At 38.2% G+C, this 26,993-nt stretch overlaps 1 protein-coding gene across 2 annotated transcripts in view; it reads right to left on the reverse strand.

Annotated features, from left to right (window-relative positions):
* Positions 1-3,170: 3,170 nt before the first annotated feature.
* CLEC12B (C-type lectin domain family 12 member B) overlaps positions 3,171-26,993 on the reverse strand; it is a 36,199-nt gene continuing 12,376 nt past the window's right edge. For both annotated transcript variants that reach the window (XR_003970207.1, XR_003970206.1), the window contains 3 exons: positions 25,524-25,608; positions 10,224-10,351; positions 3,171-3,550 (listed from right to left, as the gene is read on the reverse strand). The gene's annotated coding sequence lies outside the window, so the exon portion shown is untranslated. The remainder of the gene's footprint in view (positions 3,551-10,223; positions 10,352-25,523; positions 25,609-26,993) is intronic.

Below are 26,993 nucleotides of genomic sequence, written 5' to 3' on the forward strand. Positions count from 1 at the left end.
TTTTTTTCTGTTTTCTCACTGCTGACTTTGGTTCACTTTCCCAAAGCCCATGAAGTTACCAGTAGCTTTTGCTATCCATCTTCCAAAATGCCATTTATATGGTTTCCTTTCTCCTCATTATTGTGAATCTATGCCTTCTTTATCCTCCTTTTATTTTATTAGAATTTTTAGAACAACAACAACAAAAAAAAAAAAAACAAGGTAAAAGAACGAGATCTATCTGTAATGATCAATTTCAGTGATTTTTCATTAACATTTCAGATAGCCCAAATTCACTTTTATTCTGCCTTTCCTTCCCATTTCTTAGTATCAAGTCCCTCCCCTAACTGGAGCTAGAAATAGAAAAGACATTGAAAGTATGTCAGTTGCCCCATGTCAGGCTCCACATTGGGCATGGAGTCTGCTTAAGATGCTCTCTTTCCCTCTCCCTCTGCCTCTCCTCCACACACACACACACTCTCTCTCTAAAAAACAAAACAAAACACAAACAAACAAAAAACAAAAACACTTAAAAAAATATGCCTATGTCCAAAACTCTTGTAAGGTTCCAGTAAAAAGGAGGTGATGTACTTGTTTACTTCTGTGATAGTTAAGAGCCTGGCTCTTTCACAGAAGAAAAAAAAAAAGGCTTAGGGGAAGAGACAGAGCGCTCTTCACTCTTGTTCCTTTCTTATCCCTAGTCTCTTGAGATTATTGAACTCTATGGCAGAAAGTTTGTACCAACCTTCTTGTGTTGTCTTCAAGGACTCGCTTGTCTCTCTGATCTCAAAGGTTTTGTATATAAGCTGAATTGGCATGCACAAAAGGTCCTGTAATTCTAAATCATATAGAGTACTAGACCTTGTGTCTGAGAAGGCATTGGACCAGGTGTCTCCCTTTATATGGGACATAGAATTAAAACTTGTCATCTGGCCTGCCATTGACATATAGCAGACGGAACAAGTGTGAGTTCCATTACACGTAGGTTTGACACTTCTCAAAGTATTCCAAAGCTTGATCTCAAACTCCAGAGTAAATAAAACTAAGGGAAAATAAAAATATCTATTGATTTTAGAGGACCCAGAGGACAAAGGAGGAAAAATCCAAAGGCCCCAAACAGATAGCTACTAGTAAAATAGAATGCCTGGAAGAGAAAGATAACAAAATTAAACAACCAGCATAACAGGATTATGTAAGACATTAAATTATGGAATCAAAAAATTTTAAATTGAAACAACGTGACTTTCACCATAATGACTTCAGTAGATGAGTTAAAAGAGAGAGTGGAGCTCATTATGGCCCAACTGGATGTTTTGGAAGATTATACAGAAGAAATTAAAATTGAATAAGAAATTAAAATTTAATTATTCAAAATTAAAGAGATATGAAAATCATAATGGACTTGGATAATTTATCCAAGTGATTTATTATGTAAGTAATAAGAGCTCATAAAGAGAAAAAAAGAACAGATTTAAACAAAGATATAATTAAAGAATAATTAGACATCCTCTAGTACTGAATACGTATGGAGAGAAAATAACTACCATTCATCTATCTTGAATTTCAGAAAAGATATAATTCATCCATCCTAACAAAATAAAAAGTCATATACTTCATCTGAGAAAAACCTGGAAGACAATTTCCAGATATACAAGCAATTAATTAGACCTCAAAGTAAAGGGAATTTTAGGGGCAAGTCCAAAAGTGATAGCTGATGATGGAATGATTATGTTTACCTTTAATTTCTAGGGTCAGAGAACCCTAAGTACTTTTCCAGTTCTGTGTAGTCTGGAAGTGACCAGGAGGGAATATTTGATCATCCGTCTATCATTTGATTTTACACTGTATGGTTTTAATGTCCCTTTACCTTTCCTTGGTGTTTCTGTTCTTTGCTACATTGATCGTGTTTTCTTCTATTCTTTGACTAAACTCCCAAACCCTATGATAATTTGTTTCTTTAAACATCTATTAATTACTTATTTGATAACTAAAGGTTCTCTTTTTTTAAATTTTTTTTTTCAACGTTTATTTATTTTTGGGACAGAGAGAGACAGAGCATGAACGGGGGAGGGGCAGAGAGAGAGGGAGACACAGCATCGGAAACAGGCTCCAGGCTCTGAGCCAATCAGCCCAGAGCCCGACGCGGGGCTCGAACTCACGGACCGCGAGATCGTGACCCGGCTGAAGTCGGACGCTTAACCGACTGCGCCACCCAGGCGCCCCATGGTTCTCTTTTTTTAATGTCTATTTATTTTTGAGAGAGACTGAGACAGAATGCGAGCGGGTTAGGGTCAGAGAGAGAGGAAGATGCAGAATCCGAAGCAGGCTCCAGGCTCTGAGCCGTCAGCACAGAGCCCGACGTGGGGCTCGAACTCTCGAGCTGTGAGATCATGACCTGAGCCAAAGTCAGATGCTCAACCAACTGAGCCACCCAGGCGCCCCTAAAAGGTTCTTTTAAGCACTCCATATGTGGGGAGCATCTCTTCCCAAGCCTGGATGCTAGTAGGAGATGCTTTTCCCTCCTACAATAGTGAGCACAAAGGCATCTTGAGGAAATGAGAGAATGATTATAATAATAGCTAACATTTCTTGAACATCCATTCTTTGTGATTTTATCTAATTTAATCCTCATAAAACTCAAATTAAAAATTAAAGATTCTATTAAGTTGCAGGGTTCCCAGGTAAACTAACATTGGTCTACATAGAAAAGCCAAAATATGCCAAACAGTCCTACAAAATGAAGAAGTTATAAAGTTTTCTGACTCTTCTGATGTTCTTAGAGACATCATCCCTGGGTTCTGAACTTTTTTTTAATCCTGAGACCGCTGTTTACCAATTCTCCACCCTTAAATTATGGTTATATCTGTCCAAGAAACCCACACTACAACAGAGACTCACCAATATATTATGGTGCCTCCTCATTTCCAAAGTGTGATGTCCATTTCTATAAACTAACTACAGAATTGCGTCATCTCTTATTTCGAAATCTCTGCTTCACAGAAATCTTTATTGTTTTTTTTTCTTTTTAAGCTTATTCAGGCATTTCCTTAAACAAGGAACTAGTTCTCCATTGAATAACATAAAACATTTTTTATCTCAAATGAGTTTTAATCTTAAAAGTACATATGGTAAGTATTTTACACATATATAGGTATCATTTTAATAGGAGTATTCCATTAAACTTTAAATTGTTATGGTGACATTAATATAATTTATTAGAAAAGTTTGACTATGTTAAAGTTATTAATCTCCTGATACAAATTATAGATTACCAAGAACTCATCTTTGGCAACAGAACAGTGGATTACATTCAACAAAGCATAATACAACAATGGGAGAAAAATGTAACACTATACATGAATATATGTAATAATATCTCAAATGAGCATATCAGTTTCAAAAATATGACAGAAGACACATTACATGAGCTGAACAACTTCACTGCAAAATACTGTGAAGACTTAAAGCAGGAGGAAAATTGTGAGTGAAATGGTTTCATATAGTCTCTTCAGTAACCGGGTTCTCCATCTTCCCCTCGAATCTTTACTGGGTTCAAAATCTTGGAATATATCTGAAATAAAGAAACATGAAAATACTGTAATCATTTACACATTCTTCTATTAAAAAAGCATTTCTTTGTCTTTTATGACTTAGTTTCTTTATGTGTTTAATTATCATTTTTATCAAACTAATCCTTCTCCTTTTTCCTCACTCTTTCTTGGGTTAGATTCCGTTTGTTTTTGCAATTCCTTCTTCCTTTTTTTACACTCACATTTTACACTCACATTTTAATGGAGTTTAGCTCTAATGGAATTTAGCTGGGTGTATGGAAAATAAATGTTCTGTCTTCATGCATGTCTGAAAAGGTCTTTATTTTGGCTAGGTATAAATTCAAAGATTAAAGATTAGTTTCTTAGAGAGTGTGACAAGAGTTGCCTCATTGTTTTTAGCAAACAATGTTGTTGATGAGAAGTCTGCTCCCAGTGTAATTTCATGCCGTAAAAATGACCTAATTTTAGCTTTTAAAGATATTTTATTCATTTGGGGAGCTGCAACTTTAGGATATTCTGGGTATGAGTGCTTTTTAATCATTTATTTGCTGTGCACTCTCTGGCCTTCTCAATCTGAAAGTTTGTCTTTCAAATTTAGGAAAAATATACTCTGTGACTTATAGGTTTATTTTTCCTCCACTCTATTTCCTGTTCTTTCCATGACTTCTCTTTTTCAAATATTAAGATTTGCAGATTAGCATCTTTTCTCTGTATTTTCTGTCTTTTTTAGGTTTTAAATTCTTTTTTAAAATCTTTCTACTGATTATTATTTCAACAATCATATTTTTAATCTGATAAACCCTTATATGATTCTTGAGAGTTCTAGTTTTTGTAGCATCCTGTTTGTACCTTACATAGATAATATCTTTTGGAGTCCTCCAAGTATATTAATTAGAGGAGTATTTTAAAATACCACTCTCCTCTTCCCTAAATTCTTTTTTGGAAGAAAGGAGGTGGTTTTTCCTTTCCTTTCCTTTCCTTTCCTTTCCTTTCCTTTCCTTTTTTCCTTTCCTTTCCTTTCTTTTCCTTTCTTTCTTTTTCATTTTTTTTCATAAAATTATATTTCATGTGTTGGGGCTCTTATATACCTTATGATCCTTGCTAAGAAGAAATAAGGCAGTTGGGGTGGGTTGACTCTACTGTTATTTAAGAGAATAGTGTTTCCATTAGATCTCTGTGAAAGTGAGAAATCTGTCAGGATATTTTAAGGGTGGAAGACAAAGATGGAGTGTATGAACTTTCCTTTTCAAATGAGGCTGGATATAAAGGGTGATACAAGTAATCACAGTGGAAACTCTGAGAGGACCCATATCCTTTCTTCTCCTGAAAATTCTATAACCTCTGACTAATTTTTCTTCCCTCTCTTCTTCACTGTTTCCTTTCTTACCTTCTTTCATGAAAAGAAAAAAAAGGAATAAAGGAAATCACTTCACTCTATGTGTCAACACACCTTTGAGAATATAAAGTTTTATGCGTAACCTTTATAACTATCCCTTGCCTTGAGTAACACATGATATAAGAAGAAGACAAGTAAACAAAAAATTATAATTCAGTGTAATGAGTGCCTGTAAGCATAAATATAGTGTAAGAAACAATATAGTTGGAGAAAACAGTCCAGACTGGATGGGTGTATAATATTCAATGCCGGGAGAGGAGGCATATTGCAATAAAATCAGTGAGGGATAGCAGGGGGTGCTCGGAAAATTCAAGGTATTCAAAGTGAATGGCTGACAGGGAGCTAAATGAACTAATGGATAAAATTAGAATGTCATGAGTGTTCCCATAGATAATGGGGAGAGTTTGAATTTTAATCTGAAAGCTACAGAAAAATATTGGACCACTTAAAACAGAGTTTTATAGAAAGATCATTGGAAACAGTGAGGTGATAGGGTTTCCGCAACAAAAATAATAATAAATACAATACAATACAATACAATACAATACAATACAATACAATGGACCGGGGTCTTGTTGCAGCCTTCCAAACATACTTAAGTTTTCTCTGAGTGTTTTTAATAATCCCTTCATCATTTTTCATCTATAACTATGATTTTCCTTCTGTCTTCAGATTATTCCAGATCCAAATCCCGTTCCATTTCAGATTGCAGTCTCTTCCTTCTCTCATATTGTAAGCAATCATCTCACTCAATATATAACTTCTGTTAGTCATTTCAATATGTAATGCAAATGATTGTAAATCCTGATATATATATATACTAATCTATAGTATATCAGTGCATACTTATTATGCATATGTGTGTGTCAATATCACATCTCTAATAGACTTTCCTCATTTGTTTTTCAGATGTTGTATTTCATTTATGCTTGGATTCGTGGATGTGACATGAAGATAGCAGAAGCAAATTGGTGCAGCCGCTCTGGAAACAGTGTGGAGGTTCCTCAAAAAATTAAAAATAGATCTACACTATGACCCAGCAATAACACTGCTAGGAATTTACCCAAGGGGTACAGGAGTGCTGATGCATAGGGGCACTTGTACCCCAATGTTTATAGCAGCACTCTCAACAATAGCCAAATTATGGAAAGAGCCTAAATGTCCATCAACTGATGCATGGATAAAGAAGTTGTGGTTTATATACACAATGGAACACTACTTGGCAATGAGATAGAATGAATGAATATGGCCTTTTGTAGCAACGTGGATGGGACTGGAGAGTGTTATGCTAAGTGAAATAAGTCATACAGAGAAAAGACAGATACCATATGTTTTCACTCTTATGTGGATCCTGAGAAACTTAACAGAAGACCATGGGGGAGGGGAAGAAAAAAATTGGTTAGAGAGGGAGGGAGCCAAAACACAAGACTCCTAAAAACTGAGAACAAACCGAGGGTTTATGGGGGGTGGGAGGGAGGGGTGGGTGGGTGATGGGTATCGAGGAGGGCACCTGTTGGGATGAGCACTGGGTGTTGTATGGAAAACGATTTGAGAATAAATTTCATAATAAAAAAATAAAAGAATAAAATTGTTGTCAAAAATGAAACAAAATGATGATTCTATATATTTTGTACTCACTAAAATGTGCTTATCATCATTCTTATTTAACATTGCCCCAGTATTCTAGCAAGTGAAGAGGAGAAAAGTTAAAAGATTAGTGACAATTGATTATAAATGACAAAATATTAATTGTGGATTTGTAGAAAAAGTGACATTAAAAAAATGACTGAAAGTTATGTTGGCCAATCTCATGACAAATATCCAAGACATATACCTTATTATACACAAATGAAAAACTGTTAGAAAAGCAAATCATTCCAATGAGAGAAAAGGTATTGCCCAACGTAACAAATATATAAAACTCAGATGAAAAATTTAATAGGGGATATGAAATGATGAAGATTTAAAATTGTAGTGAAAGATGGCAAGATGAACAAAAGGAGTAACGTAATTTATTCTTAGATAGAAATCTCAGTGTCTAAACGTATTACTCCTCTCATATTCATCAATAAATTAAATGTAATCAAAATAAGAATTAAATAATAAATAAATAAGTAAGTAAGTAAGTAAGTAAATAAAAATAAAAATTCTGGAAAACATCCATTAGAATTTTCAATTTTTATGTGTAAGAGAATTGAATTCTTTTTGGATGTAGTCCGATGTTGATTCTGGCTAAGTGGACTAGTTTCATTAACATCACATGTATTTCCTACCATTTTCTACAGTAAACATGTGTTATTTCTGATATTTAAAAATAAGTTCAATTAATAAGTAAAAGTGAACATCTGAGGTGTGCTATGTTTTATAATCATGTAATCAACCTTTTTCCCCAGACCGCTACATATTTCCATAGATGAGAAATCTATGAGAGCTTTCTCAAGATAATAAAGCTGATACTTCAGGAATTTATGGTCTAGCCCTTATCTTCTTTCTTACTCTTTTGGTGAAAATATCCTTACTGATTCATGACAATTAAGTTTTACATATGAAAAAAGTTAATTGCACACTTAATAAGAAAATTGTGTGTAACAAATCTTCTGAGTGTTACAAATACTCTGCTGGTGAGATTATGGAGGAACAGGCAACTCATACGTGACTGGTAGAACTGAAAGGTGATGAGATCCCCAGTGAGGAGCCTTTTGCAAAATGACGTATGCATTTACTCTCTGACCCTGAAATTCTACTTTTAAGAATCTATACCCAAAATAGAGTGACGAGCCAAAAATCTTATACTCAAAGTAGAGTGACAAACAAAAAGATACGCATAAGGCTATTCCTAACAGCATTGTTGGTTCTTTGCCATAAGAAAAGTATCAGCAACCCAAATGTGCACCCATAGGTGACTGATCGAATAAACTCTGTACATTCATAAAGTAAGGTAATATGCCACTTAAAAATGATATATAAGAGCCCATTTCTTATATTGTCTTAGATCGTCTTCAAGAGATATTGTTAAATGAAAACAGCAAGGAGGAGAACAATATTTATAGTAGATAGCCTTTTGCTTAGGAAATTGTGGGGAGGGCTACAATTTAAATACATACTTGCATACACACATACTTATGGGTAATTTTCTTACAATTTTTAAAAGAAAAAAATTATAGGGGCACCTGGGTGGCTCAGTCGGTTGAGTGTTTGACTTTAGCTCGGGTCACGATCTCAAGATCTGTGGGTTCGAGCCCTGCATTAGGCTCTGTGTTGATAGCTGGGAGCCTAGAGCCTGCTTCAGATTCTGTGTCTCCTTCTCTCTCTCTCTCTCTCTCTCCCCCTCTCCCACTCGCGCTCTGTCTCTGTCTCTCAAAAATGAATATATGGAGAACAAACTGAAGGTTACGGGAGGGTTGTGGGAAGGGGGATGGGCTAAATGGGTAAGGGGCACTAAGGAATCTACTCCTGAAATCATAGTTGCACTATATGCTAATTTGGATGTAAATTTAAAAAAAATAAAAAATTAAATTGAAAAAATGAATAAACATTAAAAAATTGTTTTTTAATAAAAAAAATTTTAGGGTAAACCACAACTAATGAAGGAAGGGGATAGGAGAAATAATAAAAGCTAGATTTGCATGATAGTTTTGGTTTTTTTAGACCTACAGATATTTTACATAAGCAATAAAAAGGCAATTCCTGTGTGCCTGCGTGGCTCAGGTGGTTAAGCATCTGACTCTTGATTTCAGCCCAGGTCATGATTTCACAGTTCGTGAGTTCGAGCCCCACATCAGGCTCTGCACTGACAGCAGGAGCCTGTTTGGGATTCTGTCTCTCTCTGTCTCTTTGCCCCTCTCCCACTTGCTCTCTATGTCTCTCTCAAAATAAATAAAAATAAACAAAAAATAAATAAAAAGACAATTCCTAAAGAAAAAAAAGCACCAAACTCAAGTAAATAATCTTAAATATATACCAATTTTTGCAGCATAAACACCAAGATAAGAATTGTTTTAAGTGATATTAAAATATAGTATTTGACTATACCTGCCTGGTGAGATATGTCATAAGGAAAAAATGAGAGAATTGTGAATTTACTGAATATTTGCCAATGAGAGGTAAGATACTGACAACAGGCCAGATATAATCTGATTTGTCTGGCAAATTGGCATAGTTGAATTTTCTGGGTATTTTAGGGGAATAAGGACTTGAAAGGTAGGCTAAATTATAGGTAAATGAAAGATGTATTTTCACACATACACATTTGACTTTTGTTCCAGTGAAAATTTGATTCTGCTGCATTTGCAAATGCAACCCTTCAGAATCATAGAAGGCTAAGATATTATCACACGTGCTTTATTCTAGTCATGCTAGGACAATTTATTAGAAAATATATTCATAGAAATGATTCTACTACAAGACCTGTGATGGAACAAAACACTTTTCTTATCTTCAGGGCTACTGAAGTGTCCTTCACAATAGTAATAATAATAACCACAAAAATATAACATACTTATTACGATTTTGCTCACCAATTACAATGTGGTGGAATTTTTTTTCCCCATATCACCAAGCAATTGGACACCAGCTGGGTGTCCTACAGTTCAACTCAATTCTTTTCTTTTGTTTCTTTTCTTTTCTTTTTTTTTTTTTTAACTCAATTCTGACACTGTCCTGAGGTATCATCAGATCCCACAGGTTAGGGGCTCAGTCCCACAAGACTGCCTCTACTCCAGATGTTAATTGCAAGCCTGGACTGTTACCTGTGGTTCTGATTGATTTGCTATAAATCAAAGGGTGCCTCAATCCCCTTATTGGCTTCCAATAAACTTGTTGGAGGGGTTCACAGAACTCAGGAAATCAGTTTATTTGCTAGATTACTGGTTTATTACAAAGAATATTAAAGAATACAAATCAACAGCCAGATGGAGACATGCACACGGCCAGGTCCCGACCAAATGAGCTTCTGTTCCTGTGGCATTTGGGGTTGGGGCCAGGCATAATGGCAGGTAGAAACTTTCTGATTTACCAACCCAGAAGCTCTCAAACTCCTTCCTTTTGGGTTTTTACAGAGACTTCACTGCATTGGCAGGCTTAATTAAATCATTGGCCATTGGTAGATTCAATCTCCTCTGCAGAAGTCCAGGGGTAGGACTGAAAGTTCCAACCCTCATTTCGTGGTTGGTTTCCCTGGCAACCACCCCCTCCCCCCCAGGCCTGGGGATTTCCTCAAGACAACTCATTAACATAAACTCTCTCAAGCCTTCCTGGTTGAAAGGAACTTGTAACAAATACCAAAATACCCCTTTTACCTTTAGGGCTCTGAAGTGGCTTGATTTCAGGAATTGAGGACCAGAGACCAAATGTTATAATAAAAGATGTTCCCATTGTATTTATCACTTAGGAAATTCCAAGGAGTTTAGGAGCTGTAAGCCAGAAACTGTAGATGGAAGACCAAAATACATATTTATTATAAACCACAGTATCACACTTAAAAATAATATTCATGAAAAATGTGCATTAACAAACTGAAGGTCTCTAAAGACACTTTCAGTTTTTAGTAATGACAGGCTATGTTAGCATAAAAATCTGAAAAATACTAAAAAGCTAACTAAAAATTGTAAAATTCTTAAAAGTAACAGTAAAGGGACTTCAGTCACACTTAAGGTCACCATTGATCATAAACTGCCAATTAACTAGGCAATTTATAGTCCTGGGGCATTTTACAGTATAGATATCTAATGCCTCTTGGAAATGCTCTCATCTTTAACCTCCCCCATTGTGGTCATATTGCTTCTTGACTACTTTTCTATCTCTTTGGACTCTCTCTCTCTCTCTCTCTGTCTCCAATGTTTTTCTTTGAAGTTCTATTTTAGACCTTCGTCTTTTTACATATGCCCTTTTCTTCATATGCCAAATATATTAACATTTATTTAAATGTGGATGAAGGCCACATCGTTATCTCAAGAAGACCTCACTCCTAACCTCTAGAGCAAGCTTTTTATCTATCCAATTGAACAGTTTTCTCTGATTAATAAAAAAAAAAAAAACAGACAAAATAAAGATAAATGTGTTATACCAACTCCTATATATCAGTGTAGAAATATGAGAAACATTGTGCTTCCTACCTCAATACCCCCTCCTCTAGTAAAACCAAATAATTTCTATTTTAGGAACTTTATTCTATTCTAACTTTATTCTATTCTGTTCTCCATGTTAGCTCATTCTAGGTCCTAATCCTCTTACCACCAATAATGCAGTTTTCCATATCTCTGCCATCCTAACTCCTATTTATTAGACTAATCTTTCTTTAGAACATGAGAAAATTTCAAATCCCTAGTCAATGAGCTTTTTAGCATGTTTTATAAGGACTTTAATTATATACCATGACATCAATACATAGAACTATGCCTAAGCATATTAAGTTATATAAACGTCCACAATCTGGACACATGACCCTCTTACTCTTTAATGTCTTTATACTATTTGCATAGCAAATCATTCATCTGAGATAACTCACACCTCCTTAATTTTTTCAGTTATTCCCTATTTTCCCACGTATACTTCTCGCGTAAAATAGTTTTGATGTTGAGGCATCTGGTGCAGTTGGAAGAACATGTGACTCTCAGTCTTGGTGTTGTGAGTTTGAACCCTATGTTAGGTGTAGAGATTACTAAAAAAAATAAACTTAAAAACATTAGTGTTTATGTCTTCCATCCCTTTGTCTCCTCTCCCAGAATATTCTGCATATCTTGCATATAAAGCACTCAATCATATGGGAAAGAAACAAATCCCCAATGCTATTATGTACCACACAGCTTCATAATGTAAGTTCCTATCATGCTTGCTTTTCTAAAACCCACCAAATAGATATCTTACCTCCAAGCCTTTGTCTGTGTTGCTCCTTGCAACATATTATATTTAATATTATACTGATATTTTCCTGATTAATGCCTAATCATCCTTCCATACCTAGCGAAGGTGATTTAATGTTATTGGAACATCTCGAAATCCTGTAGCCAATCAAAATAAACTTAAGTCACATTGTTACTGCTTAAGAGAAGAAACAGAGTGATGACCCTTGCAACAGCAACAGAAAGAAAAAAAAATGCTATATTTCACTTTTGGTTTCTAAATAAAGAAGATTTTTACATATTTTAATTTTACATATCTATCTTCCCTCCATCCACTTCAGGCAAGCTGCTTGCTCATTATAAACAAATACCTAGATACAATTTTGGTTGCTAATACTTGAACTCTTAAGAAAGAGAAACATAGAACATGCATTTAAGTTCAGTCCAGGAAATGTCTGGTATATGTTTGCCTCACTCAGTCTAGCAGAATCCTTTAGAAATACTTGTGGTTTCTCAAAGGATGGTTAAGACACTTACTCAAGCTAGTATGAAATTTGGGGGGATTAGCACAGAGGAGGACGCCTTTGATGACTCAGTCGTTTTCTCATAACAACTATCTTAATTTTGTCTGTATATGGTTTAGAATAAGTAGAGAGGAGAACAAATACTTAAGGCTAGATTAAAAGGGAATATGTACACAATTTTTTGGAAATGAATTTGTATTGCTTTCGAATACAGTAAGTGAACAAAATGATTTTCTTTGGGGTATTAAAACTACAAAGTTTTAATATAAGAGATTGGAAAGAACAATTTCTTTTCTTTTCTTTTCTTTTCTTTTTTTTTTTCTTTACTTTCTTTTCTTTTTTACAGATTAGTAATGTTTATACTTAATGATGTAATGTGATTAATGTAATGGATCGGTGTGATATCTGTGGAAAGGAAAGGTAATCATTGTTTCTGCACATTAAATTATGACATGGACCTTGAGAGTTGATATGCCCCTGAGGTAGAACAGTGAAAGTGTATTACTGGCTTTGCCAACTGAAATCAGACTGCTTGTGATTGGTCTTACTGACAGGAAGAGCGAAAATGGCATTTGCCAGGTCAGTAGCTGCATTCCAAACACCAGGGGTGTATTGAATTCGCTGAAGCAACGAAACCACATCGGGTACAGCAACTGCAATTGGAATAATCATCCCCAGATGGTTACAAAACCCTCTGATCATTCTCTAAGATCCATCTATTTCTTCATGGGCCAAATACGAAAAATGAGATGGGCATTACCACCCCTGCATTTTTTAAGTCCCTCATGGTGGGTAGTACTAATCTGTGCAATTCTTCCAGGAATGTGGTATTACTTTTGGTTTACTATTTCCTAGGTGCAGGCAGTTCTAGTAGCTTCCACCATAATAGCCCTCATTCCACAAGTCCGGGAACTTATCTATGTGGGGAGTTTGCCAGCTGCTGAGTATATCTATTCCAGTTGTACATTCCAGAAAAGGAAAATAACCACAGGATGGGTTTGGAGACCCACCCAGTCCCCTGTGAGAGGGATCTGAGCTAAAACTCCATTGATCATCTGATCTGCATAAGCCCCTACTCTGACTGGTGGGTTATAGTGAGGTCTTGGGTCTCCTGGAATTAGTTCCGAGCCAGTGTCCAACAGACGGTCTTTGAAAGTTCTGATTATTTCCTTTTGCACAGTGCACAGTTACCCTAGTAAAAGGCTGTAGGTCTCATTGAGGAAGGTTGGGGAAAAGATTAACAGTATAAATTTTAGACAATATACCGAAACCCTTCCTCATGGGGACCGGTCCTCCTCTTCATTCTGGGTCTGTAAACTGGCGTAAGTCTGGAAATCGATTGAAGAACCATGACTCTATATTTTAATGATCCAGGTAGACTTTGGTTTACTTGACCTAGAACTTTTCTGCTTATACTGATCGAGTGACGACTTAGTAGCCTTCCCATCTGTTTCACTTCTAGGAACACCTTAGTTAATTGTGCAAGTCCACAGGTCTATGTGAGTCAGAGTATTCTGCTGGCTGCTTTGGCTGTGCTGTCCATCATGGTAACAACACTCAGCTTTCCTTTGCAGTTGAATGTTGCCATTCGGCCACTGCCACTTTGGATCCAATTAGCCTCCTTGCTTTTATTCCCAATTCAGTGACTGCAATTCCTACAGTAAGTCTAGTTTACAGAGAAGAGTGATCTCAGCGTTCTTCAAGGATGCTAGGGACTCCTCTCACAAATTTATCTCTCATGGTGAAGGCTATGTATGTCTTCCAGACCCTCCCAGTGTGGGTGAGTAGGTTTTAAATAACAAATCCACTCTAACATTCCAACCTCCTTCAGCTTTTCCTACATTAAACTAAAACAGCTCTAGTATTTCCAATGTTCTCACGACAGGCCACCTTTTGGTCCATATTTTAGTCAACCAACTAAACAAATTGTTAGAGTCTTTTCTAACTCTCCAAACTGCGATATTAAATGCAGAATCTCTGCTTAGTGAGCTCATATTAATAAATTTGACCCAATCCAACTTCATGTTTCTTTCGTCTAGTGGGAAAATCCCACAGCCTTAGTATTCATTCCCACACATGCTTCCCAGATTTTCATCTGCATAAATTAGAAAACTCCAGTTGTTCTTTTGAGGTAGAGCTCACCTTCTCATGGATCATACTTTGTACCGTTAGGCACCTTCTGGGACTTCAGTCTTGTTGTAAGTTTAGAAGTAAGGAAGAGTGAAAGGGAGGTCCTGAGGATATTCAGAATTGTCTTGCTGAGCAGCTGTCTCAGGGAGTCTGTACAGTTTCCTCAGCATCGTAGGGTTAATCCTCTCAGAAGGGGATAGAGAGGCTACTCCCACTGGGGGTGAAAGGCTGCTCCCTCTGGGGATGGGGAGATCTCTTCCAGTGGTAAATAAGATCCATCAGAATTTAGAGGCTCAATATCCCCAGCTTCACCAGGATATTCCCACATGTCCCCATTCCAACTTTCAGGACTCCATTCATCCTCACTCAACACTCTCTCTTTAACAGTAGATACTCTTTGAAGCTGGGACTTCAATATCTGTAGTAATTCAATAATCATAGGATGAGATTCTAGGTTGGATTTTCAACAATCTCGACCCTGTGTCTGGAGAATATAAGGGTGTCCTTCACGGCATACATTAAGTTTTGAGATCATTTATGCACCAGTTGAGTTGGAAGTTCAAATCCCTGAGCTCATCCTTTTCTTTCTCCACTTTGTCCAGTACAAACAACCAACCAGTTTTGTTATATTTGTTAGTTTGATTAGAAAAAACAAAACAAAACAAAACATGAAAGTCTCATAGTCTCCCAGCTTCCTCTTTTTTTTTTTTTTAAGTGGTTGATGACGAGTATCCCGTGGTGATGTTTTTGTATATCCATTGCCACATCACACCGTGGACTATCAATGCCCCCTTTACAACTGGAAATAGTCATTCGTGTCTTTAAATCTAATCAAATCAAGAGCCAATTTCAGAAACTCCAGAACTAATTCAGAAACTTGATCCTCAACATTCTGTTTCTCTTAACCAGTTTTAGTACCAAGACCTATATTATTCAGGGTTCTCTAGAAGAACAGAACCAATAGGATATAGGTACAAGAAATTGATTCATATGACTATGGAGGCTAAAAAAGTGTCAAGATATGCAGTTGGCAAGCTAGAGACCCAGGACAGCCAATGTTGTAAGTTTCGGTCCAAAGGTAGAAAATGGCTGGTGTTCCAGCTCCGCAATCAAGCAGGAGAAGTTCCCTTTTATTCAGTCTTTACAAAAAAAAAAAAAAATTCTAGTCTTCAACTGATTGGATGAGGTCCACTCACATTAGGGCAGGCGATCTATTTTACTCAGGCTACCAATTAAATTATTAACCTTATCCAGAAACACCCTCACAGACACACCCAGAATAATGTTTAACTAAATGTCTGGGTGCCCCCATGGTCCTCAAGTTAACACATAAAATTAGCTATCACAACTCAGTATGGAAAATATCATTGCTGTTACAATTGTTAATGCGGGTTATTTACTTAGAAGGTCACCTCCTTTCTCAAAAGTTTTAGAGTCTTTAAAGACTCATGAGTCACATGAAGAATATTGGATTAACAGAAAACACTCTCAATCAACACTTATCACATGTTTCTATGTCTCAGTAGGTAGAATCCACAGATCTGGGAACCAATGGTGGAAATAGGATTGACTCTGTTTACCACTGCTACCATCGGTTTGGGGAATTTGTGTTTACATAATCTCAACTTTAAGATATGCAGGTCTGAAAGCACTGGTTTCCACAGCGGGAGCATTTTCATCAGGCAAACAATCAGAATCTCATTAAAGCATAAACTATGGCTGCTAGTCTGGGGTTTTTATGCCAAGAGCCCAGCAGGAAAAGCAATGAGTCACAATCCTGACAAAGTTAATTAAGTCTGATTACCAGGAGAATGTAGGGCTGTTGTTGCATAAGAGGGAAGGTGAAGCATATGTTTGTCATCAAGGTGACCCACTAGGATATCTCTTGCAAGTTCCCTGCTAAACTTTGACAGTTAATAGGTAAGTTCAGTAGAAGTGATCTGAGAAGAACTTGGCAGCCAGAGTCTTAGATACCTTAGCAATGAGTATCATGGTCACCCCACTAGGTAAAACACCTAGACTAGTTGAGAGCACGGTCAAGGGTGAGCGGCGTCTAGAATGGGTAGTGAGGTAAGAAGGTAGTAAATGTTAGTTGCAATGACAGGGTGAAGAGTTTGTCTCACTAGTAAGTTTCACCAAGAAAAGAGACTGACGAGAATGCTGGAGGAGCTAGTCATGGAACACTTTTATACTAGCCAAGCAGATCCAAACAGTGCAAGAGTAGGTTGCAGTAGATGTTCTAGTGTGTTGCCCGAATACCCCCTTCAGGACTGAGGTATTTACTTCCCAGGCTCCTGGGAGTGTTGGCAAATGAATTCTCTCAATTGAGTCTCTTACTGGGAATTGCTCTCTGCCAAAGAAAGTCACCCTCTCAGGACAGCCCAAATCAAATGACTGGTTAAGCTGGGGGAGGGGGGGTATGCAGACCCAGCCCTTTTATTTCAAGAAGTGCAACTTGGAAGGACCAGCCAAGTCCCAGAATTCCCCCATGGGATCAGCTGGGACCTCTGTTGCAACTACATTGTGTGGATGCACAATTTCTTCCTTTACCCAGCGTGGCTCCCCTTACCCTCAGTGTTCTCATTCTCAAAAGCATTTAGCGTTAAAGCTTCTACCCAGAAATCTCAGAATTTCAGAGTCTATTTCCTAACGAATCCTACTTATTAAAAAAAAAAAAAACAAACGAACTAAAGCGATTGTTTTATGGATCCATTGAATGCTGTTTTTAGGGGAATAAAAACATTCTGTCACGTCATGACTCTAGCTGTTTCCACTTTACTTAATTCTTACTATACTCACTCTTTTAGTTATTCAGTGTCCATCCATTCCATAAATGAGCCTGTTCTAACTGCAGAAATGATTATGCCTGAGATTACACAATTAGCAATGGACTTCTGGGTGTTGGTCTGGCAAATATGGAGCTTAGAAATGATCACTGCCATCCACACAACAAGAAAAAAAGCCAAATAAATTAAAAATTAACAGCTCTTCTTTAATCCATGAGGGAACTGAGGTCACAGGTCACTACACAGTACATTGAAGAGATAGAAAAATGGATACAGAGAATCTAAGTTTCTGGGAGCACAGGCCCAGGAATGGAAAATCCACGAGAACTGGTCCAGGGTAGGAAACCCCAAATGTAATCGACAAATTTCTGGGAAGAGGATTAAAGGAAGGCTCCTCAAACAGAATGACAGTTCATCTGAACAATATTAGGGAATTGAGTAGCTTCCACCAATCAAACATTTCTCAAAAACCAGTTTCTCCGTTAGGTAGTTTTTTCACCAAATGCACGATGTTTAAAAACATTTCCCATCCCTTCTAAATTCTTCGCCAGGCAGTTTGGATGTCTCTATTTCTTTAGAGGTGATTACCAGTATTTTACCAGGTGGAGGGGGTCTCTCTTATATTGCACTTCCTGGGCACAGGGAAGGCTGATGTGTACAAAGTGAGGCTGTCCTCCTTACTCCCATCAATGCATCTTTTCTTATTTCCATGCTCCTTCCTATAATCTCTCACCCCGGAATCTACAGCACTCGTGAAGACGTTTTTATGTGCGGATGGTCGTCAAATTAGTGTTGCTGTTAAGGGACAAAGAACCTCCTATTCTGCCATCCTGCTGATGTCTCTTCATCAGTTAAATTATTTTTTTTAACGTTTATTTATTTTTGAGACAGAGAGAGACAGAGCATGAATGGGGGAGGGTCAGAGAGAGAGGGAGACACAGAACCTGAAACAGGCTCCAGGCTCTGAGCTGTCAGCACAGAGCCCGACGCGGGGCTCGAACTCACGGACCGCGAGCTCATGACCTGAGCGAAGTCGGACGCTCAGCTGACTGAGCCACCCAGGCGCCCCCATCAGTTAAATTATTAAGGAAATATTTTTTCCTAAAATATTTCAAGTTCACAGGTCTTGTGGTTTAAGCACCGGTCATAGATTAACCAGAACTGACGTGAAGCTGAAACTAAACATTACTTGCTGTTTTGTTTCTCTTTCTTTGGTTCCTTATCTCAAAAGCAATATGTTTTGGTTATGTGTTATGTCTGCTAAGTGCCAAAGGGGTTTAAAATGAAATATCCATGAGTTCTGAGACTATCTTCTTTTGTTTTTCTTTTTTTTAAAAATACAAGTATATAATGAAATTAGTGATTGAATCACAAACTATCGCGGTGCTATTTTATAAATGTACTAGTAGCTCTGGTGAGGGATACATTTTTGAAGGCTCACTTTTCAGCTGGTGAACATTTATCCTATTCCCTAAATAGGATCTAAATGCTAACCCTTCTTCTGGATGAATCAGGATATAATGAAAACATACATGACGATATTTTTGTAGCTTATGGATACTTCAGAGTTTTCATAGGTCTGAGGGTTTGTTCAGGAGGCCTTCGTGGCCATTTCTTGCTCCCCTGTTCATTTCCTGTCACCTCTGCAATGTCCTCCACCTTGCAGCGTGTGACTGCCCTTCTCTGCTAATTCTGCCCGGTTCTTCTCACTGGCTTGAGTGCTCCGTGGGTCCCAGGGAAGTGTGAGACACCATTTAGGGCAGGATCAACCTCTATAGCTAAAACTTCCCTAAGAAATAAAGTGTTGCGATTTATTTTTAAAGTTTATTATTGCTGGCTGCTAATACCCCTGGCCCGAGAAGACTGAAGACGGGAGATGTGTCTTGTGTTTTGAAAAGCAGATTTCCAACAATCAGAAGTTTACCCAGAAGACAAATTTTGCCCCCACCTTCAATCAACTCTTCAGTGCACGCCCAAGAACTCATGCCAGCAGCTAGAAATGAGTAGATACATTCATCAGAATTGGAAATTTAATATAAAGGAAACCCCAGCCAGGACCCCAGCCCTTCCCTAGCCAGGCAGTCCAGCATTCTCCAGCACTGCCTTCCTGGGGAATGGGCACACTTTTTGTGCCTATCTACTTAATTAAGTAGATGCCTTCTTCCCAAGCCTCTTGTGACCAGGCTTCTCCTGACCCTTGCCCTGTTACAGGCTAAGCCGAACTGTGCTGCAACTGCATGTGCATTAGGCACCCCTTTAGTAGCCCTTGGGCAGCCTAGACCTCTTAGACTGTGGAGCTAAGGCCCACCCCCAAACAACTAGATAGCTTCCGGCGTGCTTGAGGCCCCTCCCACTCACCCCACCTGGATATCACTCCAGGCAGCGACTACAAATTGGTGACAGTCCCAATTTGGACTTGTTGCCTGATGGAGTTTCTGGGCTTCTCCAGCAACTAGGGCTCCCAGATCTCTCTCTCTCTCTCTCTCTCTCTCTCTCTCTCTCTCTGTGTGTATGTAAGATGAAATAAAATGGAATCACTTATGTCAAGGGGTTTTGAAACTGACCTGGGAGGCCATTAAGGATGTGGGCTTCATACACGTCCTCCCTGTTCTCCTTAAGTGGAACCACGAACTTCTGAACTGGGCCAAACCGCAAATATTCCAAGGACTCTGCACAACAATCTGCCACTTGCTACAACTTTTGCTTGGCGAAAGCCCTAGTCACCTTTTAGTCAAGATTAGTTTTCTGCTGCCAGAGTCCATCAAAATTCTTTGTGACCAAAATTCTTTGTGAACAGCGGCGCCTGGACGGCTCAGTCAGTGAAGCGACCGACTCTTGATTTTGGCTCAGCTCATGAAGTCACAGTTGTGAGATCAAGCCCCATGTCGGGCTCTGAGCTGGGCATGGAACCTGCTTAAGATACTATCTCTTGCTCTCCCTCTGCCTCGCCCCCACTCACACTCTTGGGCATGCTCTCTCTCTCTCTTTTTAATAACTTTTTTAATGTTTATGTATTTTTGAGAAGGAGAGAGCATGAGCAGGGGAGGGGCAGAGAGAGAGGGAGACACAGAATTCGAAGCAGGCACAAGACTCCAAGCTGTCAGCACAGAGCCTGACAAGGGGTTCAAATTTACCAACTGCGAGATCATGACCTGAGCCGAAGTCACACATTTAACTGACTGAGCCTCCCAGGTGCCCCTCTCTCTTTCTCTCTCTCTCTAAAAAAAAAAAAAAGAATTATTTGAGCAATGTATATAAGCATTCTTGTTTTGTATTTAAACATCTTTGGCTTTTGGGGCGCCTGGGTGGCTCAGTCAGTTGAGCATCCAACTTCAGCTCAGGTCAATGATCTCACAGTTCCTGGGTTCGAGCCCCGCATCGGGCTCTGTACTGACAGCTCAGAGCCTGGAGCCTGTTTCAGGTTCTGTGTCTCCCTCTCTCTCTGCCTCTCCCTCACTCGTGCTCTATCTCCCTCTGTCTCAAAAATAAATAGACATTAAAAAAAAATTATAAACATCTTTGACTTTCACCCCCTAGTAGACACTATGTGGGTTGCTACCCAAACTCGTGTACCCTGAATTGCAGCTTATGATCCCAGATAAACACTTTTGCTTAATTATTGCCTTTCTGACCATTTTAGGTTGACAGGTGATTATACCAGCCACTCCACCTGGCCCTTCTTGGGCAAAAGGGTTGGGTAAACTGGAACTCTGTCTTCAGGGGGAACATTCTCCATTGGGTAGATTGGGGCTTGGAGTAGGTATGCACCTCATCCCTCAAGAGCCTTCTCCTGTGACCCAGTCTCTCGTGACCATTGTCTTATTCCAGGTCCCTGGCCACACCGAACTGCACGGCAGAGTAGGCATAGGGGAGAAATGGCACCCCTTCAGTAGGCCTTGGGAAGCAAGGGCCCCTCTAGACCTATGGAGGTAGAGCCCAATCACAACCATCTGCATAGCCTCCGGGGTGGAGGGGACCTACCCCCTGAAAATCATTCTCAGCGGCAGCTGCAAAGTGGCAATAGTTTGTCCCTATCTGAACTTGCTGCCTGATAGGCTCTTGCGATTCTCTAGCAAGCAGGGCTTTCGGGAGTTCCTTACTGGAGAATACCGCAGCCAACCCCCAACCTCTACTCCGGCAGGCAGTCTGACTTCCTCCAGCTCTGCCTTCAGTGGTGCATGCCCAGCTGTGCATGTAGGACAGGGCTTGGAATAAGGCAGATGCCTTGTTCTCCCAAGATCATGCCTCTCCCGCTCCTTGCCCTCCCCAGGGTCCCTGGCGAAAGAAAAGGAGGCGGAGGAGAGGAAGCACAAAGAGAGAGAGCTAGAGAGAGAAATCAGGCCCTTCTAAAACAGAAATATTTTAAAGGGACATAGGCTTCTTGGGAACTTCCAGCCTCACAAAACATTCTTCTTTAGGGGACAAAAAAACTTATACACAGAACTGGGCGGGGCGGAGGGGTGGGGGAAGCGAATTACACAAATTCTGTTTTCAACTATTTGTGGGTGTGCGTGTGTGAATGGTATTTTCTGAGCCAATTGTGTCATATGTATGTGCCATATATATATATATATATATTCTAATTGTGTATGTTCGTGTATGAATATTATATATATATATGTATGTGTGTATATATATATACACATATATACATATACACATATACATATATATACATATATATACACATATGTATACATATATGTATACATATACATATATACATATATATGTGTATATATATGTATATGTGTATATATATACACACACACACACACACACAATTAGAATTTAAAATACCTCCTAAAAGGTAGAATTCTTCTAGATTGGTAGACTGGGTAGAAAATACACTGTTCATGAAACTGTTTTGTCAAAGTAGTACAAATGTATACTCTTGATGCTTTCAAGTATAAACCTTATAAAGATCTATCATACATTTTTGAAGCATTTATCTACAGGCCACACTGTGATACAATTTTACCTCATAAAAACATACAACTGCATTTCAAGAACACTCTATTTCAGGGTGCCTGGGTGACTGTCCGGTAAGCATCTGGTCATAACGGCTCAGGTAGTGAACTCAAGGTCATGAGATCAAGTCCCCCTTCGGGCTCCACACTGAGCATGGAGCCTGCTTGGGACTTTCTCTCTCTCTCTCGTGCTCTCTCTCTGTCTCTCTCTCTCTCCCCGCCACTCATGCTTTCTCCTTCTCTGTCTCTCAAAATAAATAAATAAACATTAAGAACAGGATATCCTATTCCGTGCTGCTGGGTGAAAATCCGCAATGTTTAAAATCTTTTTGGAGCGCCTGGGTGGCTCAGTCAGTCAAGCCTCTGTCTCTTGATCTCGGCTCAGGTCATGATCTCATGAGCCCTGAGCCCCACGAGACAGAGCCCTGAGCCCGGCTCCGCGCTGACAGAGAGGTGCCTGCTTGGGATTTTCTCTCTCCTTCTCTCTACCCCTCTGCAGCTCGCCCTCTCTCTCTCAAATAAACAGTTTTAAGAAATCTTTTGACAGCTGTTTTAGACAAATAGGGAAAAAATGCCAGAGTTTACATTGATTAGGAAACCCAACTTTATTCATTCAGCAAACTTCTATTTTGTCCGGAATGTCCGACAACAGTCATAGTACAAATAGTGCCTGGTGTTTGCTGGACGATTTTCTCAAAGCTTAATATTAACTTAATTAGTCTTAACAACAAGCTTGTAAAAGAAAAAAAAAAAACTACTATCATGTCTATTTTGAGTATGAAATAAATTAGCAAACAGATGTTAAGTAACTTCCCCAAGATCACAGGGCTAGTAAGCTGCTGAGCTGCGATTTGAACTGACGTCTGTTCTCTCAACCACTATGGTTTGTTGTCGTAAAATAGATTTGCTATTTAGTCCTCTGAATAAGTAGAAGGTTCTGTGTACAGATTATATTTTATGAAAATAAGGGGAACACTAAGATTATTTTGGCCACGATGATAATCATTGGTACGACACTAGTTTACCTCTCTTCTTACAAAGTGCCCGAGACTGAGTTTCTAAAGTTCTGGTCCATTCGATTTCAAATTCTGGGAAAATGCAGAATGTGAAGTGTGCTTTCCTGGGAACATTTTTGGAGGCGAGGTTGGGGCTGTTAGAATACCTACAATCAAGACATCTACACATACCTCAGAAGACATTTTCTGTGATCTTTTTCGTTCATCTCATGATTAAGCATGTAACGTCTTGGCAATTCTGATGTGTAATTGTCTCCTAAGGCCTGCTTTCTCTTCTGGTACAGAAAACCAGAAGAAAAGCTATATTCATACTTTACTTGCCGTCAGAATTTCTAAAGTTAGAGCACAGATGTAAGATTCACAGTATGCTGGATTTCTGCCAAATGAATTACAACCCCACTGTCATCTAAACGGGAATAGAAGACAGAAAGCTACGTATATGTTAACACTGTAATATAACTGTGTAATATAACCAAAAGCCTATAGAATGTAGTAAAATATTTGATATTGGTAATAATCCCTACATACCTTTGAAGGATGAGGTAGATTTGGACTAAATGTTGCTCCCATGGAATTTGGGAAAGAGTTTTGTTATTAGAGTTTTGTTATTATTTGTTATTTGTATGTTATTATTTGTTATTTGTATTAGTCAGGGGGCACCTGGGTTTCTCAGTCGGTTAAGCATCCGACTTTGGCTCAGGTCATGATCTCACAGTTCTTGAGTTCGAGCCCTGAATCAGACTTTCTGCTGTCAGCACAGAGCCCATTGTAGATCCTCTTGTCCCCCTCTACCTGACTCTCCCCCACTTGCACAGGCACTCTCTCTTTCTCGCTGTCTCTCAAAAAGAAACACTAAAAAAAAAATTGTTTATTGGTCAGGTCTCTTTAGTGATGGTTAATAGAAAGTTGAGTCCATTTAAATAGCCTAGACAAACGAAGGCATCTGTTATCTCACAGAGGGGAAGGTGATTAGGGTGGTACAGAAAACTGAAGAAAGCTACCGATTTCAGGTCTCCGCAGATGAAATTGCACGGTGCTATTCTCTGCTTCTGTTTGAATCTGAGTTCTGCTCGTTTACTGTAGTTAACCTTCTCCAGGGAGGATTGTTACGGCAACAAGTAGCAAACCCAACTAAAAACCCCAACTTAAAAAAAGAATCTATTTCTCAACTTCCATTTATCAACTCATGAACTCAGATTTTTTTTTTCGATATATGAAATTTATTGTCAAATTGGTTTCCATACAACACCCAGTGCTCATCCCAAAAGGTGCCCTCCTCAATACCCATCAATGAACTCAGATTTATCTCGCTTGGGTCACATGTCCACAACTTGGACCAACCACTTTTTGCCAAGGGATAAAGTTCAGATCTGGATCCGTAGAATAAAATCAATACTTGTCTGTTAGGTTGAATCTCTATTCAAACACACACTAAACTAAAAGATGAATTAATAATGCAGTAAACCACATTTATATGTAAATTTTAGGGTTTTTTTTAAGGTTGAGGTAATATCCATATTTAAACAGCCAAAATTCTAAGGCACCGATATTAAAATTTGTCTATCACAATTCTTCAATAAGAAGAATTTTTAAAAATTTCTCTTATTTCTAAAAAAATCTTTTATCTCACAGGCTGCAGTTGTTGCTACAGTTATCACTTAGAAATGAACAAAATAAAACACTATGACATCTGCAAGTTATCAACCAAGTTTTTAAATTGTGTTCATGAATTGAAATATTTTTAAGTTCTATTTTCTGAATTAAAATCACAAAATATCATGGAAGAATTGAGTCAAAGATACGTGCTTATATTTTCAAAGGAATTATTGGCCTCCTCTAAGTACCCACATGTTTTGTATTTATGGAGAATTATCTGATTTTGTGAGGGTAGATAATTTTGATTATTCCACTATGAATTACTTGATTGAACGATGGAGCAAAGCACTTAAGGAATATTACTCCTGTAATAAAAACAATTATAAAAGACTTGAGAATCAAAGAGATAGACCAGAAATTCATAACTTGTCATCATTACCAAACGAATCCAATAAGAATTCAAATGCTCTTTCTATCATGCCAATTATAATTTGCCTTTGCCCAGTACTGTGAGTTTGAGGGCTCGGATTAAAAACAGCGCATAGTGTCTGGAAGTTTCCCCCTTGGCTGTTAGTTTAATAGTCCGGAGATGGCTGTTTTTGTTATAATCTTGGTTTATGCTGAAAGAAAATCCCACAACCCCTTCCTCTCTCCGATTATGAGAATCCCTTAAAAGTGGAAGAAACATCCGGAATGTCAGACAACAAAAATTTCAAATTCCTTAGCTGGTGCGTACCTGTCCCTCTCACTGATAGTCTGCTGCCTCCTGCTGGTGCAGCCTAGAAGCCTCTTCTGGTCTTTCATGACTTGAATTTCTCCCCCTAAAAAAAAAAAAAAAAAAAATATATATATATATATATATATATATATATTTTTATATTTCAAATATATAAAAAATATTTAAAATATATAAATATATATTAAAAATATAAAAACATATGTTTTTATATTTCAAATATATAAAAAATATTTAAAATATATAAAAAAATATATAAAAATATATAAAAATATTTTTAAAAATATATATTTTTATATTTAAAATATATATATTTAAAATATATATAACATATATATAAAAACATATATATATGTTTTTTAAAGTTTATTTATTTTAAGACAGTGAAAGAGAGCACAAGCAGGGGAGGGGCAGGGAGAGGGAGAGAGAGAAAATCCCAAGCAGCCTCCACACTGTCAGCACAGAGCTTGACATGGGGCTCGAACCCACAAAAACTGCGAGATCATGACCTGAGCTGAAACCAAGAGTCGGGCGCTTAATTGAGCCGCCAGGTGTGCCTTTTTAAAAACAGATGTTTGGCCTCCCAGAAACTACTTATTTTGGCCCTTAAAATGGAGATTTACCTTGTCAGCTCACAGTGCTATTCAGGGACACTTTCCAGGTCCCAGGGGCCGGGCAGAGAGGCTGCAAGATTACGTCCACCTGTGCCGTGGACTATTCTACCAACCAACCCTGTGCCCAAACCAGGACGTTAAACTTAATCCTCCCGTCCTCTCTCAGAATGGGTCCCCTGATTTCACAGATGGCCGTTTCCTCAGAGGATTTGAATATTTTTTATCGTTGTTATAATTAATTATTATCGTCGTCATCACAATTGGTTTCAGAGGCACCTACACGATTCTTTTAGGAATTTTAAGAAATTTTTGTCAGTCTAAACAGATCGGGGAAGCATGAAGATCAGCTACAGCGTATTTTATTATTTACACAGATTTGACTTCTGTCCATAAATAAAATTACAATTGAGTATACAAGTAGAACATGCCTCCTAACCCAAAGAAGGTAATTAGAACATGAAGAAAACACAAAGCAGCTTTTGGGTAAGTAGACCCAAAGCGACGTTACCACTCCTTCTTCAGTATTTCCACATATAGCACTCATTCGCTATTTCTAGTATTACACCTCTCGCCGTGTCTTACAGCTTGCTGAGCAACTGAGAGGACACACGGCACTCTCACCTCTAACTGTGAACCTGAACGTGAAGAGAACAGTTTCTCTACCTCCATACTCTAGGCAGAGAATGGAAGAAAATCGCCTACAGAAACATCACATTTTTCTGGTCCTCAAGATAGCCAAAAATATCCGTTCATGTCAAATATTTTCCAGAATCGCTGGGGAGCTACATAATAGGCATCGAGGTAGAGGTGTTGCTTCAAGGCCGTTAGACCCCATGACTATGAAAACGGAAAGAGG

Source organism: Lynx canadensis, chromosome B4 (assembly GCF_007474595.2).
Source record: "Lynx canadensis isolate LIC74 chromosome B4, mLynCan4.pri.v2, whole genome shotgun sequence".
Lineage (NCBI taxonomy): Eukaryota > Metazoa > Chordata > Mammalia > Carnivora > Felidae > Lynx > Lynx canadensis.